The 13700-nt window shown below is 40.1% G+C and overlaps 1 protein-coding gene across 1 annotated transcript in view; it reads left to right on the top strand.

Annotated features, from left to right (window-relative positions):
• The first annotated feature begins 1857 nt into the window (after positions 1–1857).
• LCA5 (lebercilin LCA5) overlaps positions 1858–13700 on the top strand; it is a 54876-nt gene continuing 43033 nt past the window's right edge. Inside the window, exon 1 of the mRNA XM_010370071.1 lies at positions 1858–2091. The gene's annotated coding sequence lies outside the window, so the exon portion shown is untranslated. The remainder of the gene's footprint in view (positions 2092–13700) is intronic.

Here is a 13700-nt window from a genome sequence, read left to right as displayed (position 1 = left end):
GTACCTTAGAAAATTCTAGCCCTATCAAAAATAATATATAAAACCATATATCATAAAACTTTAAAACTGTTTTCTATTTTGGGGTAACCTTTTAAAATAGTAATTACTAGTTTTTCTGTAAATTTATAAATTTTCTGATCTTTTTTCAAGGTCAAACTGATACTGTTATTTTGAATATGAGGGGGTGACTTTATTTACACTGTAAGAATCCTGAGAATATGTTACACACAACTAGACAATTTTTTGGATTCTCCCAGCGTTTTAAATATTTTCTTGCTTACCAACAACTTCTTAACCTGTAGGTGAAACACACTGAATGCACTAAATCTGAAACCACGAAATTTGGAAGCAGACCTAGGCTTGTACTATGGCATTACTACTTACTACTTTAGTATGTTAAGGTAGATATACTTCTTTGAATCTGCTTTCTCAAGTATAAACAATGAATAGCAATACCTGTCTGGAGTCATGAATGAAGATGGAATGAGATTATACTGCCTGGAGCATTCGGAGGGTTGAATAAATGGTGGTTTCATTCTCTGCTGTCCTTCAGCAATCCTGATTTGACGCTTCTGTGACAGACATTTGTTTGTCCACGTAAATACGGCATGTTTCCTGATTCTTCCTAGCATCTTCCTTTATAAGTAATCCACCCATACGTTTACATGTTAATTCTAACAGAGTCCATCAGTGAGCTATTTTAAGAGTGTCAGCAGAGATAGATTAAAGCATTGATGAAAAGTAATTCAGTGCAATTTAGGGATTACTCATCTTATTTTCACTAACAGATGACTGCCATCTTGTACAGATATATTTCGCATACAGAAATTTACGTTTAATCACAATATTGTTTGGGTGGGTTAGTCTGTAACTTGAAGTATAATGTATTGACAGGATAAAATGCAAGCTTTGAAACAGTGCAAAGGTGGAAAAACGAGGTTAAGCGAGAAGTAGGAATTACCAATCTTCATGGTTAGAAGATTCATTGGGAAGCATTTGCCTTCAAATATTAGATTCTCTACAGAATGGTGGTAAAGGCCAGTGAGCAATTAACCGCCAGAGTAAGTATTAAACCACCTTGATAATCAGATGGCTCGGAGCATTTAAAGCCCATCATGAAAGAGGATTTTTTTTCACCTTCCCTGTCTCCAGCAATTAACGCCATTTTTAAAAGAGAAAATATGTCACACATCAGCTCTCAATAGGCTACTGACATGCTCCTCAAAACGTTCCTTAAAAACAAAACAAAACAAAACTTGTGTGCAATATTTCAGATGCCATTCCACCCCAAACCTGTTCCAAAACCTAAAAATCACTTTCAAGCCAAACTCACGGCTCGTTGGTGATTCACGGCCAGGATCTCGAGGCAGGAACATTAGTGCACTCACCCCGTATCCTCCTGAATCAGCCATTTCGGTAAGAAGACCCAGAAGCACTTGCCGTTTGTTTGTAATTTGTTTACAATTTAAAAGCAAGTTATTTCCCAAAGGAAATCTAAGCAATTAAGTGTTTTACATTAAGCAGTCGCCAATTTTACAATTCATTTCATGAACCCACTTTGCCCTCCGCCCGCGTCCCTCCCAGAGCCCGCTACGCTCAGCAGTCAACCCTTCGCACAGCACAACCCATAGGAGCCTGGCGCCCTCCGCGTTTTGCCCCAATTTCCCTACTTGGGGTCTCCGCTACAGCTAGAGCAGTCGGCCTTCTCCCGCACTTGCCGTCCCGCCTTCCAGTTCCACGGAAGCCAATAAAAAGGGCCGTCTGGAGACAGAGGCCAATGGGAGCTCGACTAGAGTCATCATGATTGGCTGCGGTCTCTTCGTAGTGCAGTCTAGGCCTCCGCCTCCGTTACCCTGGAGCCCAGGTTACCGCTGCTGCCACCCAGGATCCGCGGTCCTCGCCCCTGTCCTATCCCTGTGTTCAAACCTCCGGCAGCCCGGCAACCTCGGCACCCGCCCCGCAGCCTCTGCAGGAGCCAGGCACCCACTCTTTGGCGGCCAGACGCCGAGGCCCCAGATGGGAGTTCGGTCCTAAGAGGGAAGGCAAGAGGCGGGACGCCATCGGCTCTGTGGAAGAGCTGGCGGGTGGGAGGTGGGCTTTGAAGTGGGCGTGGAGATGGGGCGGAGGAGGTAGAGGTGCGAGGTGATGCTGGGGTGAAGCGTCTGGGAGTTGGCGAAGGGGCGTTCTTGGATGGGGGCCTGCGGGTGGTTCTTAAAGCGGGGAAGATGAAGGGATTAGGGACGGGGAGGATTTAGGGACCGCGAGGAGAAGGAAGACTTTGGAAAATGAGTAAAGAGCTCGGCTCCTGAGAGGGTCCCGAGGAAGGGAGGTTGACTGACACTGGGGGGACTGGGAAGTTAGGAGGAGAGGAGCTGGGAAGGGGTATTTACTTCCAGGGACCGGGAAGAGAAGGAAGGGAGCAGGCGGATCTAGAGAAGTGGTTAAGAGTTATTAAAACAAACAAAACGAAAACCTTGGAGGCCCTTGGAGACTCAAGACTAGAGAGGAGGGGCAGGGCCAAGGGCCAAGAAGGAAAAGGAGGCTTTGGTAGCTCTGGGATAATAATAGATGTGTTATTATTAGAGTGGAAAGCCGTACTTGTCCAGGCTGTGATATTTCTATACATCCTTCAGGGATGGGATGAGAGGAGTAAAGATGGTTAGCAAATAAAAGAAAAAAAAAGTGCCTTTTTGGCACACTCGAGTTGGAGTGGGTACTCAGATATAGTATGTTTACGTTAGATAGACCGTGGGGTAGTGTTTAACAGTGAAGAGCCCTGGTCCAGTTCATCTGATATAAACCCCTTTTTCGTTCACTTCGTTCTTTGGAAAGTATACTTGGGCACATACATATTTATGCCCTCCTTTATCTTCACGTTAATAACTTGCATTAGCGATGTCTTTGGAATCAGAAGTCATTTAAATTAGTTTTTGGGAGTGGCTATATGTTTTTTAGAATGGTAAAACCAGTGTTTCCAGTTCTTTACTCATTCCCTCTTTCTTTTGCGTGGTTATTTTAATCTATGTTTCTTTCCAGTTGTTCCACATTTAAATTCTATATTACCATTTTAAATATTTCACTTTGTGATTTCCTGCATGTTAGCTAGTATCTTTATCCAAATAAGTTATAGGAAATAATTGTTTGTTTTGATTCTCTAAGTTGACAAAGTATCATTTTAAATATCAAAAAGTAGTTTGTGACTTTGGAAAAGATATTTTTCTTCTTTTGTCAGTCACATCTCTTCCGTTAAACATATTGTAGAACTGTAATTCTGTAGGACACAATGGAAGCCCGTTAAAATAAAGATGCTACCCTTCTCTTGGGTTCTTCTTCTGCCTGTCATTCTTCAACTCCTTTGTGGGATCTTCTTCCTCTGCCCACTATATTTCATTATTGTTTTTCCCCATAATCCAGTCTTCTGTCTTCTTTTTTTTACTCTGTGTTCTTGGCTGTGTTCTTCCTCTCCTTTGGGTTACACTATTTGTGTTTTATTAACACTCTCCCAATGTTTTATTTCTGATCTGGAACTTTTGAGTTATTGTCAAACTTCTGTAGCTTATTTTTGGTATTTCCACATAAATTTCCCATTCATAGGCATCCCAAACTCAATATGTCCAATATTGAACCCATCACCTTTCCCTGCCAAAGCTGTCCTGCTTGAATACCACATTCTCCTAATTTTGCAAGCCCCAAACTTTGGAATTTACTCACGTTCTTCTCTGTTCTCATACTTCATAATTAATCTGTCACCAAGTGTAGCTTATCTTACTTGAAAAACATTTATGAATCAATTCTGTACTCTGTATCTCTTGTTATACTACCTTCAAAACACTATCTGTCAGTGATTATCGAGACCAGTTGATATTCTTCCTCCAGCTTTCCTGCCCTCCAATTCTTGGATTGGAGATGGATCTTTGCAAATGTCAGATCTGATAATATTAACCCTACTGAAGAGCCTTGGTTTCCAACCAACTTATTAATGACATAGAGATTCTTCTTGTGATATTATCTTCCACCCGATCCAGTCCCACTTATTATTACTTTAGCACTACTCCCCAGCCAATCCCACCCTTTTAAGCTAGCATTGTCCATTTGAAGTAGAATGTGAGGTATATCCATTTTTTCAGTAGACACAATAAAATACAGATGAAATTTTAATAGATTTTTTAAACCACATATATCCAAAATATTATTTTAGCATATGTCAATATAAGAAAGATTATAGACGAGCTATTTTATGGTCTGTTTTATGTACTAAGTTTTCAAAATTCCACATGTGTTTTACACTTACCGCATATGCCAATTCTGAATAGCTACATTTGAGGTGCTCAGAAGCTGCTGTGTTGGACAGCACAGTTGTAAAGTATTTGCTGTTTGGTGATATGCCATGCTTATCTAGTGCTTTTTACTTTTGCAGATGCTGCATCCTCTTATTGAAACAGGGTCGTACTTCACTGTCTTCTTTTTCTAACCTCGTTTACTACCCCACTGTTCAAACACACACACTCGTGAAATTATAATTGTGCTTAACCTCTGCTAATACCGTAAGACTCAATTTAGGTATTATCTCCTCTAGAAACCTTCTCAAACTCCCTCTGTCCTCTAATCTTAGTTTTGAGTTTACTAAGCTTCCTTTGCTTCCTTTTATCATTAGTACTTTTAGACTGTCGTATTATTTTTTTCTCTCTCTTGGTTGGGAATTACTTAATGGTGAGGGATCAGTTGTATTTTACTCATTTTTGTATCTTCAGCTCCATCTATAATTCAGTGCCTGACACTTCGTAGGTGTTCAGTAAATGTCTTTCAAATTAATGAATGAGTGAACATTGTATGATGTTTTCATTTGACTGACTAAACTTTGGAAATATATACTGTACTTAAGATGCTTTAATTTGATCCATTGTTTAAAGTGTTTAAAATAAGCTGATTATATCTTACATTTTAAGTGTAGCATTTACTGTGACCTGATTGATCATATTTGATCTTACTTTAAATCTAAACTTTATTTTTTGGTTTTATTTATTTTTTGTTTTATTTTTAACTAAAAATAGTTTAGTTTTTAAGCAAGATTATGCAGATAAGTAGCAGAATAAGGAAAATGTTTATAAATACGTGGGGACATGTATTAGAAGAGTGGAGAAACTTACTTCTCCTTTGTGGAAGAGAAACAGTTGTAGTTTTCTACAAAAACTAACAGCTTCTCTTCAGCAAAGGAGAAAAACCAAATGTAGCAATATGGTTTTTACTTTTATCTCATCTATTTTTGGGGGAGGAGAAATGTCCTTATTTATATATTTCTCACTTAAATTTATTTCCATTTTATTTGCCTAGTTGTCTGTTGTGTGAACTCTTTTGCTGGCAGCAAAGGTAGCCAGTCAGCAATGTTTTATACAAAGAAGCTGAGCACAGGGATATGTCAGGAATTAACAGTTTATTGATTTTTTTTTTTTTTTTTTTTTTTTTTTGAGACGGAGTCTCGCTCTGTCGCCCAGGCTGGAGTGCAGTGGCCAGATCTCGGCTCACTGCAAGCTCCGCCTCCCGGGTTTACGCCATTCTCCTGCCTCAGCCTCCCGAGTAGCTGGGACTACAGGCGCCCGCCATCTCGCCCGGCTAGTTTTTTGTATTTTTTAGTAGAGACGGGGTTTCACCGTGTAGACCAGGATGGTCTCGATCTCCTGACCTCGTGATCCACCCATCTCGGCCTCCCAAAGTGCTGGGATTACAGGCTTGAGCCACCGCGCCCGGCCCAGTTTATTGATTTTACCGTTTTTTCTTAAAACTGAGATTGTTTACTTAGAGTCAGATGAATTAGATACCATTATGATATTTATATACAATGGATTCTGTAGCTTAGATTTGTTTTCTGATTCATTTGTAATCAGAGATAAAAGAAACTTCTGGCACTCGAGGATCTTTAGGTTATGTTTTTTTTTTTTTTTTTTTTTTTTGACCTGTTATGTGTAACCTATACTGTTTGGGACTTTTTACTTTTTTTTTTTAAAGAAGAGTTTACTTTTGGATGAGCAATGTCAAGAATTAGATTTGGTAGCTTTCTATTATTGCTGTGGTAGCATGTTTAGCCAGCTTTAGGAAATAAACAGTTCTTAGGAATTGAAATTGGGTGCAAGACTTATAATTTTCCTTTTTTGCTTTTATCTAGTTAATTCTTTGATTATCATTGAGAGGGAACTAATGGGATGCATACAAGTACCCGTCATTCCCCTACTCCCCCCCACAACAAACAACTGTTAACTGACTCATTCTTGGTTTAAATTAGTGCAGAACTACACACGGAGTATAAATCTTCAGTGTTCTGTTCATCTAAGATCACTTCTTTCCTTTAAAAAAAAAGAATGGGCCGGGTGCGGTGGCTCATGCCTGTAATCCCAGCACTTTGGGAGGCTGAGGTGGGCGGATCACGAGGTCAGGAGATGGAGACCATCCTGGCTAACACGGTGAAACCCTGACTCTACTGGAAAAACAAACAAATTAGCTGGGTGTGGTGGCAGGCGCCTGTAGTCGCAGCTGCTTGGGAGGCTGAGGCAGGAGAATGGCGTGAACCCGGGAGGCGGAGCTTGCAGTGAGCCGAGATCGCGCCACTGCACTCCAGCCTGGGCAACAGAGCGAGACTCCGTCTGAAAAAAAAAAAGAGAATAATTATATTCACTCAATAGTATTATGACTACATTACATTAGTCATTATATTAGTCAGAAATTATTGTTGTAATTGCAGGTGAAATTCATTTTGTTTGAAGCCTTATTAGGTTTTCAGTTATTTAAAATTAACCTGGAAAAAAATATTTCAGCTTTACAATGGCAGTGACTCTGAGCAAAACTTTTTGATTTGCTAACTTTTCTCTCAGGAATTTTAGAGATTTAAGTAATTCATATGCAATTATTTTGAGTGAGGGAAGATTTAATTAACATTTTCTTTGAAACAAAAAGGAAAATCTTATAAAATGGAACTTAATATTCTATTTGAAATAACATTATAATCATTCATTTCACAAATAATGAATGGTGGGTGGTGTGTTTACTATGGTGAACTAAACAAATAAGATTTCTGTCTCACGGGTCATATTTAGTAGGAGAGGTAAAACAATAAATGTAAGATTATTTCCAGTAGTAACAAGGTCTGTGAAGAAAATAAAGCAGAGTGATAGTATAGAGTGACTGGACTCACTTTAATAGAAAATTATCAGGGGGCCATTTTTGAGAAAGTTATATTTGTTCTGAGAACAGGAAGAAAAGAATGAACCACTTTTGTGAAGTTCTAATTTTGTGAAGTTCTAGTTAGTGCAGCAAGTACGAAGGCTGTTGGCAAAAATCGTTTATGTTGAAGGCACAAAAGAAGGTTAGCTTACCTGAAAAAGGAAATTTGAGAGGAAGAGTGATGTAAGGATAGAGAAGTAGACAGAAGGGCTCGACTTTGTATGACTTTGCAGGCCTGGGTAAGGACTCTGACAGCCATAGGAGACCATTGAAGTGTATTAAGCAGGAGAGCAGTGCTGGTCTGATTTCTGTTTTGAGTTGCTTTTTCTCACTGCTGTGTGAAAAACTGACGTGAAGCAAGGTTGAAAGTGGAATATCAGTTAGGAGGTTATTGCAGAAGTCCTACAGAGAAAACGTGGATGTGGACTAGATTCACATGACTTAGACTAGAGCAGTAGCACTGTGGACAGTAAGAAATGGTCAGATCTGGAATATAGTATGGAGATTAAAGTGTCTGGTTTTACAGATGGTTTGAATGAGAGATGTAGTAAGAAGGAATCCAGGACGATCTTTAGATTTGTGTCATGAGTAATTTAGTGGATGGATTAACCATTTAATGAGATCAGAAACATAGGAAAGAGTTGAGGTGGAAAAGGGACAGATAATGATTTCAGTTTTGGACATGTAAATTTGAAATGCTTTTTAGATATCCAAATAGAACTGTCAAGTAGGAAGGCGAATATATGAATGTGGAAGCCAGGGTAAATGAAGTCTAGATGAGATCACCTAAGGAGAGAGTATAGATAACATGTGCTGTGCTGTGTATTCCAACATTTAGAGATCAGGAAGAGGAGGCAGATTCAACAGAGGAGACTGTCAGGAGACAGCTAGTGAGGTAGTAAGCAAACCAGGAAAAGCAAGTAAGAGAATTTTTAGGAGGGGGAATGGTTGGTTATGTCAAACACTGCTGTGAGGTTAAGGACTAGTAGGACAGAAAATTGGCTGATGGTGGGAGGAGATGTGTAAAAGAAGAAATAAGAAACTTGGCTGATGGATTTAGGAAGGTGAATGTCATTGGTGAGCTTGACAAAAGCTGTTTCAGTGGAATGGTGGAGATGAAAACCTGACTAGTGTGGGTTCAAAAGGAAATGTTTGGAAAAGAAGTGATAGCATTCTAGGTTAAATATTACTCTTCAAAAAATTATTGGAAAATTGGAGTAGAGAAATTGGGTTGTAGATGCAACAGAACATGGAATCAAGCATCAGCTTCATTAGCACCTCTTTGTTGATAGGAATGATCCTGTAGAGAGGGCACAATTGCAGAAACACAATCCTTGACATTGAGAGGTAGTATGGGAAAGAAGATGAGTAAAAGTTTAGCTTTAAAAAGGAATAGAAATGCTTCTTCAGTTTTAGCAGAGTTGAGAGGGCAAAGAGGATGGGATAGATACAGGTGGAGGTGGCTTCAAAGATGAGATAGTTATCATCTGATTGTTATCGAACTATTGAGTAGGTCACTCAACTAAGACTCAGAAAACTTATAGTCTGTTTCAAGTTTTACTAACTGAGCTTTCTGACCTTGGACCAGTTGTGAACTTGGGTAAGTCATTTTGTTTTTCCGGGCCTCAGTTTCCTAAATATTTGCAAAGGAAAGACTTGATTTCCTAGGGTACTGTCCAGTGGCAAATTGTTATGTAATCTTGTTAAGCCATAGTAGTTTTTACTGCTTTATACATTATAAGAAAACTTAATAATTATTTTCTTTACCTCATCTTTATTTCACTTTTTTGGTCTAATTTTTTAATGTCTTTTCTTTTTTATTTAACTTATATTCTATTTGCCTGTTTGCTTAATTGAGCTGTTTTTCTGAAGTGCTATTAGCCAGGCAGCTACAAGTTTCTACAAGGATTAAGGACTAATTTTTTGCAAGTGAATTTTCACAAGTGTCTGAGTTTCCATTCTCTAGGAAAGCTAAGTTATTTTTGTTGTTATATTTCCTAAGGATGTACTTGCTTATTAAAGGCAATGGTGAATTGTGAGATGATATAAGTATTACACATAGGTTAGAAAAACCTACCTTATTTCACAATAGAACCTAACTAATCAGAAGTTTAGCAAAGAAAAGAATATATTCTCTAGTGCCCCTGGGGCTGTTCTTGTTATCACTGTGAGAAACATGCTTACCTGTTTAAACCCATCGAATGGAGTCAGAGGCACAAAGAACAGTGAAAGTGATACTTTTAATAGTTGGTACTTTTAATAGTGGTTTTGCAGATTGGGTGTCTGGTAGACAGGCACACCCAGGGCAGCTATAGCAGGTAATTTATCTCCTAGCACACAAGTTCCTCCCCCAGTTCTTCACTGGTTGAGTACTATTGTGTCCGCAGTTGGTTCCTTCCGGAGGGTTTGTGGTCTCGCTGACTTCAGGAATGGAGCCATGACCTTCGTGGTGAGTGCTACAGCTCTTAAAGATGGCATGGACTCAAAGAGTGAGCAGTAGCAAGATTTATTGTGAAGAGGGAAAGAACAAAGCTTCCATAGCCTGGAAGGGGACCTGAGCGGGTTGCTGCTGCTGGCTGAGGTGGCCAGCTTTTATTCCCTTCTTTGTCCCCTCCTATGTTCTGTTTCTGTCCCATCAGAATGCCCTTTTTTCTTTTCTTTTTTTTTTTTTTTTTGAGACGGAGTCTCGCTCTGTCGCCCAGGGTGGAGTGCAGTGGCCGGATCTCAGCTCACTGCAAGCTCTGCCTCCCGGGTTCACGCCATTCTCCTGCCTCAGCCTCCCGAGTAGCTGGGACTACAGGTGCCCGCCACCTCGCCCGGCTAGTGTTTTGTATTTTTCAGTAGAGACGGGGTTTCACTGTGTTACCCAGGATGGTCTCGATCTCCTGACCTTGTGATCCGCCCGTCTCAGCCTCCCAAAGTGCTGGGATTACAGGCTTGAGCCACCGCGCCGGGCCAGAATGCCCTTTTTTCAATCCTCCCTGTGATTGGCTACTTTTAGGATCCTGCTGATTGGTGCATTTTACAGAGCGCTGATTGGTCCATTTTACAGAGTGCTGATTGGTGCATTTTACAATCCTCTTGCTAGCTACAGAGCTCTGATTGGTACATTTTACAATTCCCTTGCTAGCTACAGAGAGCTGATTGGTGCATTTTACAGAGCTCTGATTGGTGCATTTTACAATCCTCTTGTAAGACAGAAAAGTTCTGCAAGTCCCCACTTGGCCCAGGAAGTCAAGCTGGCTTCACCTCTCACTATAGGGTTGCAATCTTCCTGGACGTTGCCCAAGTTTTGTACTTCTTATAAGGTTAGCCTTATTAGGATACCTTATAAGGCTGATAGATTACACCATCCCCTTCCTTTCTTAAATTTCAATTTCCCAATAACTAAACTTTCTTTCCTTTTATTGGCTGACCCCTCCTCTACATTCTGTTCACTTATTGTGACCTTCTAGGTGCATGAGCCCTGTGGTTTGTTACATTTGTAGGTTGGCTGCCAGTGCTTAGATTTATCATGCCTTGAAAGTGGACCATTTAAAATGTTTTTTCACTAATTCACTCCTCTTTTCTACTTACTTTCTTTGGTTTCATTTTTATTTAAAGCCTTCTGGTCCTTGAATTGCTTTAGAAGTTGTTAACTTTTTTCTTTCTAGGAGAGTGAGTTTAATTTGGTTTCTAATAGTAGCAGGTTATTTTGCTGGTAAATTATGGGCATTTGCTTATTAATAGCTGTTTTAATTAATCTCTGTGCTAGTCCTCTCACAAGGGATAATACAACATCCCACTGCTGTTAAGACTCCTGCCACAGTTATGAGAGATGTAAGGATTAAAGCTACCATGCCTTTCTGTTTTTTAAACCAGCCTTCTAGCCAGCCTGAAAATGAGTTATTAATTCCAGCATTTTCTGCCAGTTTGTTGGCTAGAGTTGTTAGTCCTTGTAAAATTTTTGTGATGGTTACATTTGGGGCAATATTGTTAGGAATGAAAGTACAACATTTCCACCCAGCATAACACATATGCCCCATTCTTTTGCTAGTATTATGTGTAGCGCAAGCCTGTTTTCCCAGACCATTTGGCTGATGGCATTTAACTGGCTAGCTACCTCTTTGAGGGCATCTGAGTATAATTGATGATTTTTGTTGATTATAATAGATGTAGTTAATCTAATCCACATTCTTATTAATAGTTGACCACTAGAAGAGTGCTGACTTAAACCTAGCAGGTATTTGGTTTGCGGCCTTAAGTTGATTAGGCATCTCTCTAGGGACTCCTGTTGAGTTAACACATATATTGGGCTTAAAAGAATTTGTTACATCTTTTCGGTTTTTGTGGCCATGTGTATTTTTGAAAATCTTATGGAATGTCAGGGTGAGGGGAATGGCCAATTGGACTAAAGCACAAGTCCCGGTCCAATCAGATGGTAACAGGTTAACGGAGGTTCCTTTTCCCACAATACCACATGACGTTAGCACCAGGTATGTGATTGCTAGCTGAGTGATTGCCATTGCCTTACCACTGATGTTTAAGATGTGGGTACAAGTTGAGAATTCTCCCATGGGCTTATTGAACTCTGCCCCCTGCCTAGAGAGACAAGAGGATTGGTTTATATTCCCCATAGAGAATGAGGGAATTGCTCTGGGATTTGACTTCCGCAATGCAGGAAAGAGCAATGACAGACTTTTATAAGTTTCATTTTCCTATGCATCCTTGTTCTGGTATAGAGCCAACATGCAATGCATTCCTTCAGGATTGATATTTTATCCTAGGGGAAACGGAACCACCTTTGCCTGCGGTTGTTTTGCAGCACACTCGTAGCAGTTACTCTTGTTGAGGGCTTGTACTGAAATTTTGACCCATTCGACCCAGGCATTCACATCCCTGTACCCTATCTCAATTTCTAAGGTTTGCCTTAAATTCTTTACCTCATTTACCCTTTTAGGGTTATTATTTGGTGGACTAAAGTGTTTATTGGGGTTTGGAGTTGGAGTAGTCCCTGGCAAATGGGAGGTTGAGTTTTTCATTTTTGAGAACGAATTGCCCTAGGGGGTCTTTCCCTGTGATGTCTGCTCCTTGCCCATATACCCAAGACGCTTCCTTTGGTTCTTGGTTTAGAATGGCTGGATTGTTAATGGTGATGAGTATAGGATTGCATTTTAAATTTTGGCAGTTATTTGGCGGGGAGCCCTTGGGCAGATGTAGTTTATTCTTTAAGGGTCTCCAGCTCGGAGTTACCCACCCCGTGTTTACTATCCAACCCTGAAATTGGGTAGTTTACTATACATCATCCCAGCTGGGGCAGAGTCATGCACTACTGTAACCTGTATCTGGTTAAGGGCAGAGATATTTATTTGCCTGTGAGAACTAGCTCTGATTTTTCAAATTCCCACAGAGTAAGACCAGGCAGGCATTAAATCTTATAGTTTGGAGTGCTACCATCTTGGTTACATTAATTACCAACTTGATTGAGTAGGGAGGAGTTCCCTGCCAGTTTCCATTTTGACCTTCTGCTTTTTGTATAGTAGCCCATTTTAGCTATATTAACTTCCAGACATGGGGCCAGCCTATGTTTTCTTGCTAGATTTTTTTTAGAGTTAACTTTAAGGGTTCCTTAGGTGACTTATGCACTTTTTACTGTTGTTTTCCCCTGCCCTCCCTTCTGGGGTCTGTTTTACGAGTGCCTTGATTGGAGTACAGTGAATCTGCTGACTTTCAGCTGTTTGCATGGCTGTTTCAGTGCTTAGGAGCACTTGATGGGACCTTCCCAGCTTGGATGGAGCTTATCTTCTTTCCAAGTTTTAGTCAGCATCAAATCACCAGGCTGGATATGGTGAACAGCAAACTTAAGAGGCGGAGTTTGAGTTAGAAGTCCTTTCAACCTAAGGGATGACAGGGTGGAGGATATGGCCAGTTTATAATTTCTTAAGAATTGATCCTTGGTTTCCATAGTAGGGAGATTTATAGGTCTGCCAAAATATAGGAGCCCATATAATAACTTGTAGGGGGACAATCCCAAGTTTTTTCCTGGGGCTGTTCTAAGGAGTGCTATTGGGAGACATTTGGTTCCAGGCATTTTAGTTTTTAAGGTTAGTTTGGTGATAGCTTTTTGAGAGTTTGATTTATTCTTTTTATCTTTCCAGAGGAAGGGGGATGCCAAGGGGTGTGATAATTCCATTTAATTTGTAAATCTTCCATAATTCCCTTTAACACCCTTGAGGTAAAGTGACTCCCATTGTCTGAATTAATATTTTTCACCAGGCCAAATCTAGGTAAAATTGGTTTTAATATTATTTTGACCACATTCCCGGCAGTGGCTATTGGAAGAGGAAAGGCTTCCGCCCCGAGGGAAAGGTGATTTATGATTACCAGTAAATACTTTAGTTTTCCTGCTTTGGGCATTTCTGTGAAATTTACTTGAATGCTTTGAAATGGTCTTAGTTTGGGAGGCCTTCCTCCTGTGGCCTGTTTTCTAATCACCTTTTTGTTTACCC

This window comes from Rhinopithecus roxellana, chromosome 4, assembly GCF_007565055.1.
Source record: "Rhinopithecus roxellana isolate Shanxi Qingling chromosome 4, ASM756505v1, whole genome shotgun sequence".
Taxonomy (NCBI): Eukaryota; Metazoa; Chordata; class Mammalia; order Primates; family Cercopithecidae; genus Rhinopithecus; species Rhinopithecus roxellana.
This window is presented reverse-complemented; position numbering and strand designations above follow the sequence as displayed.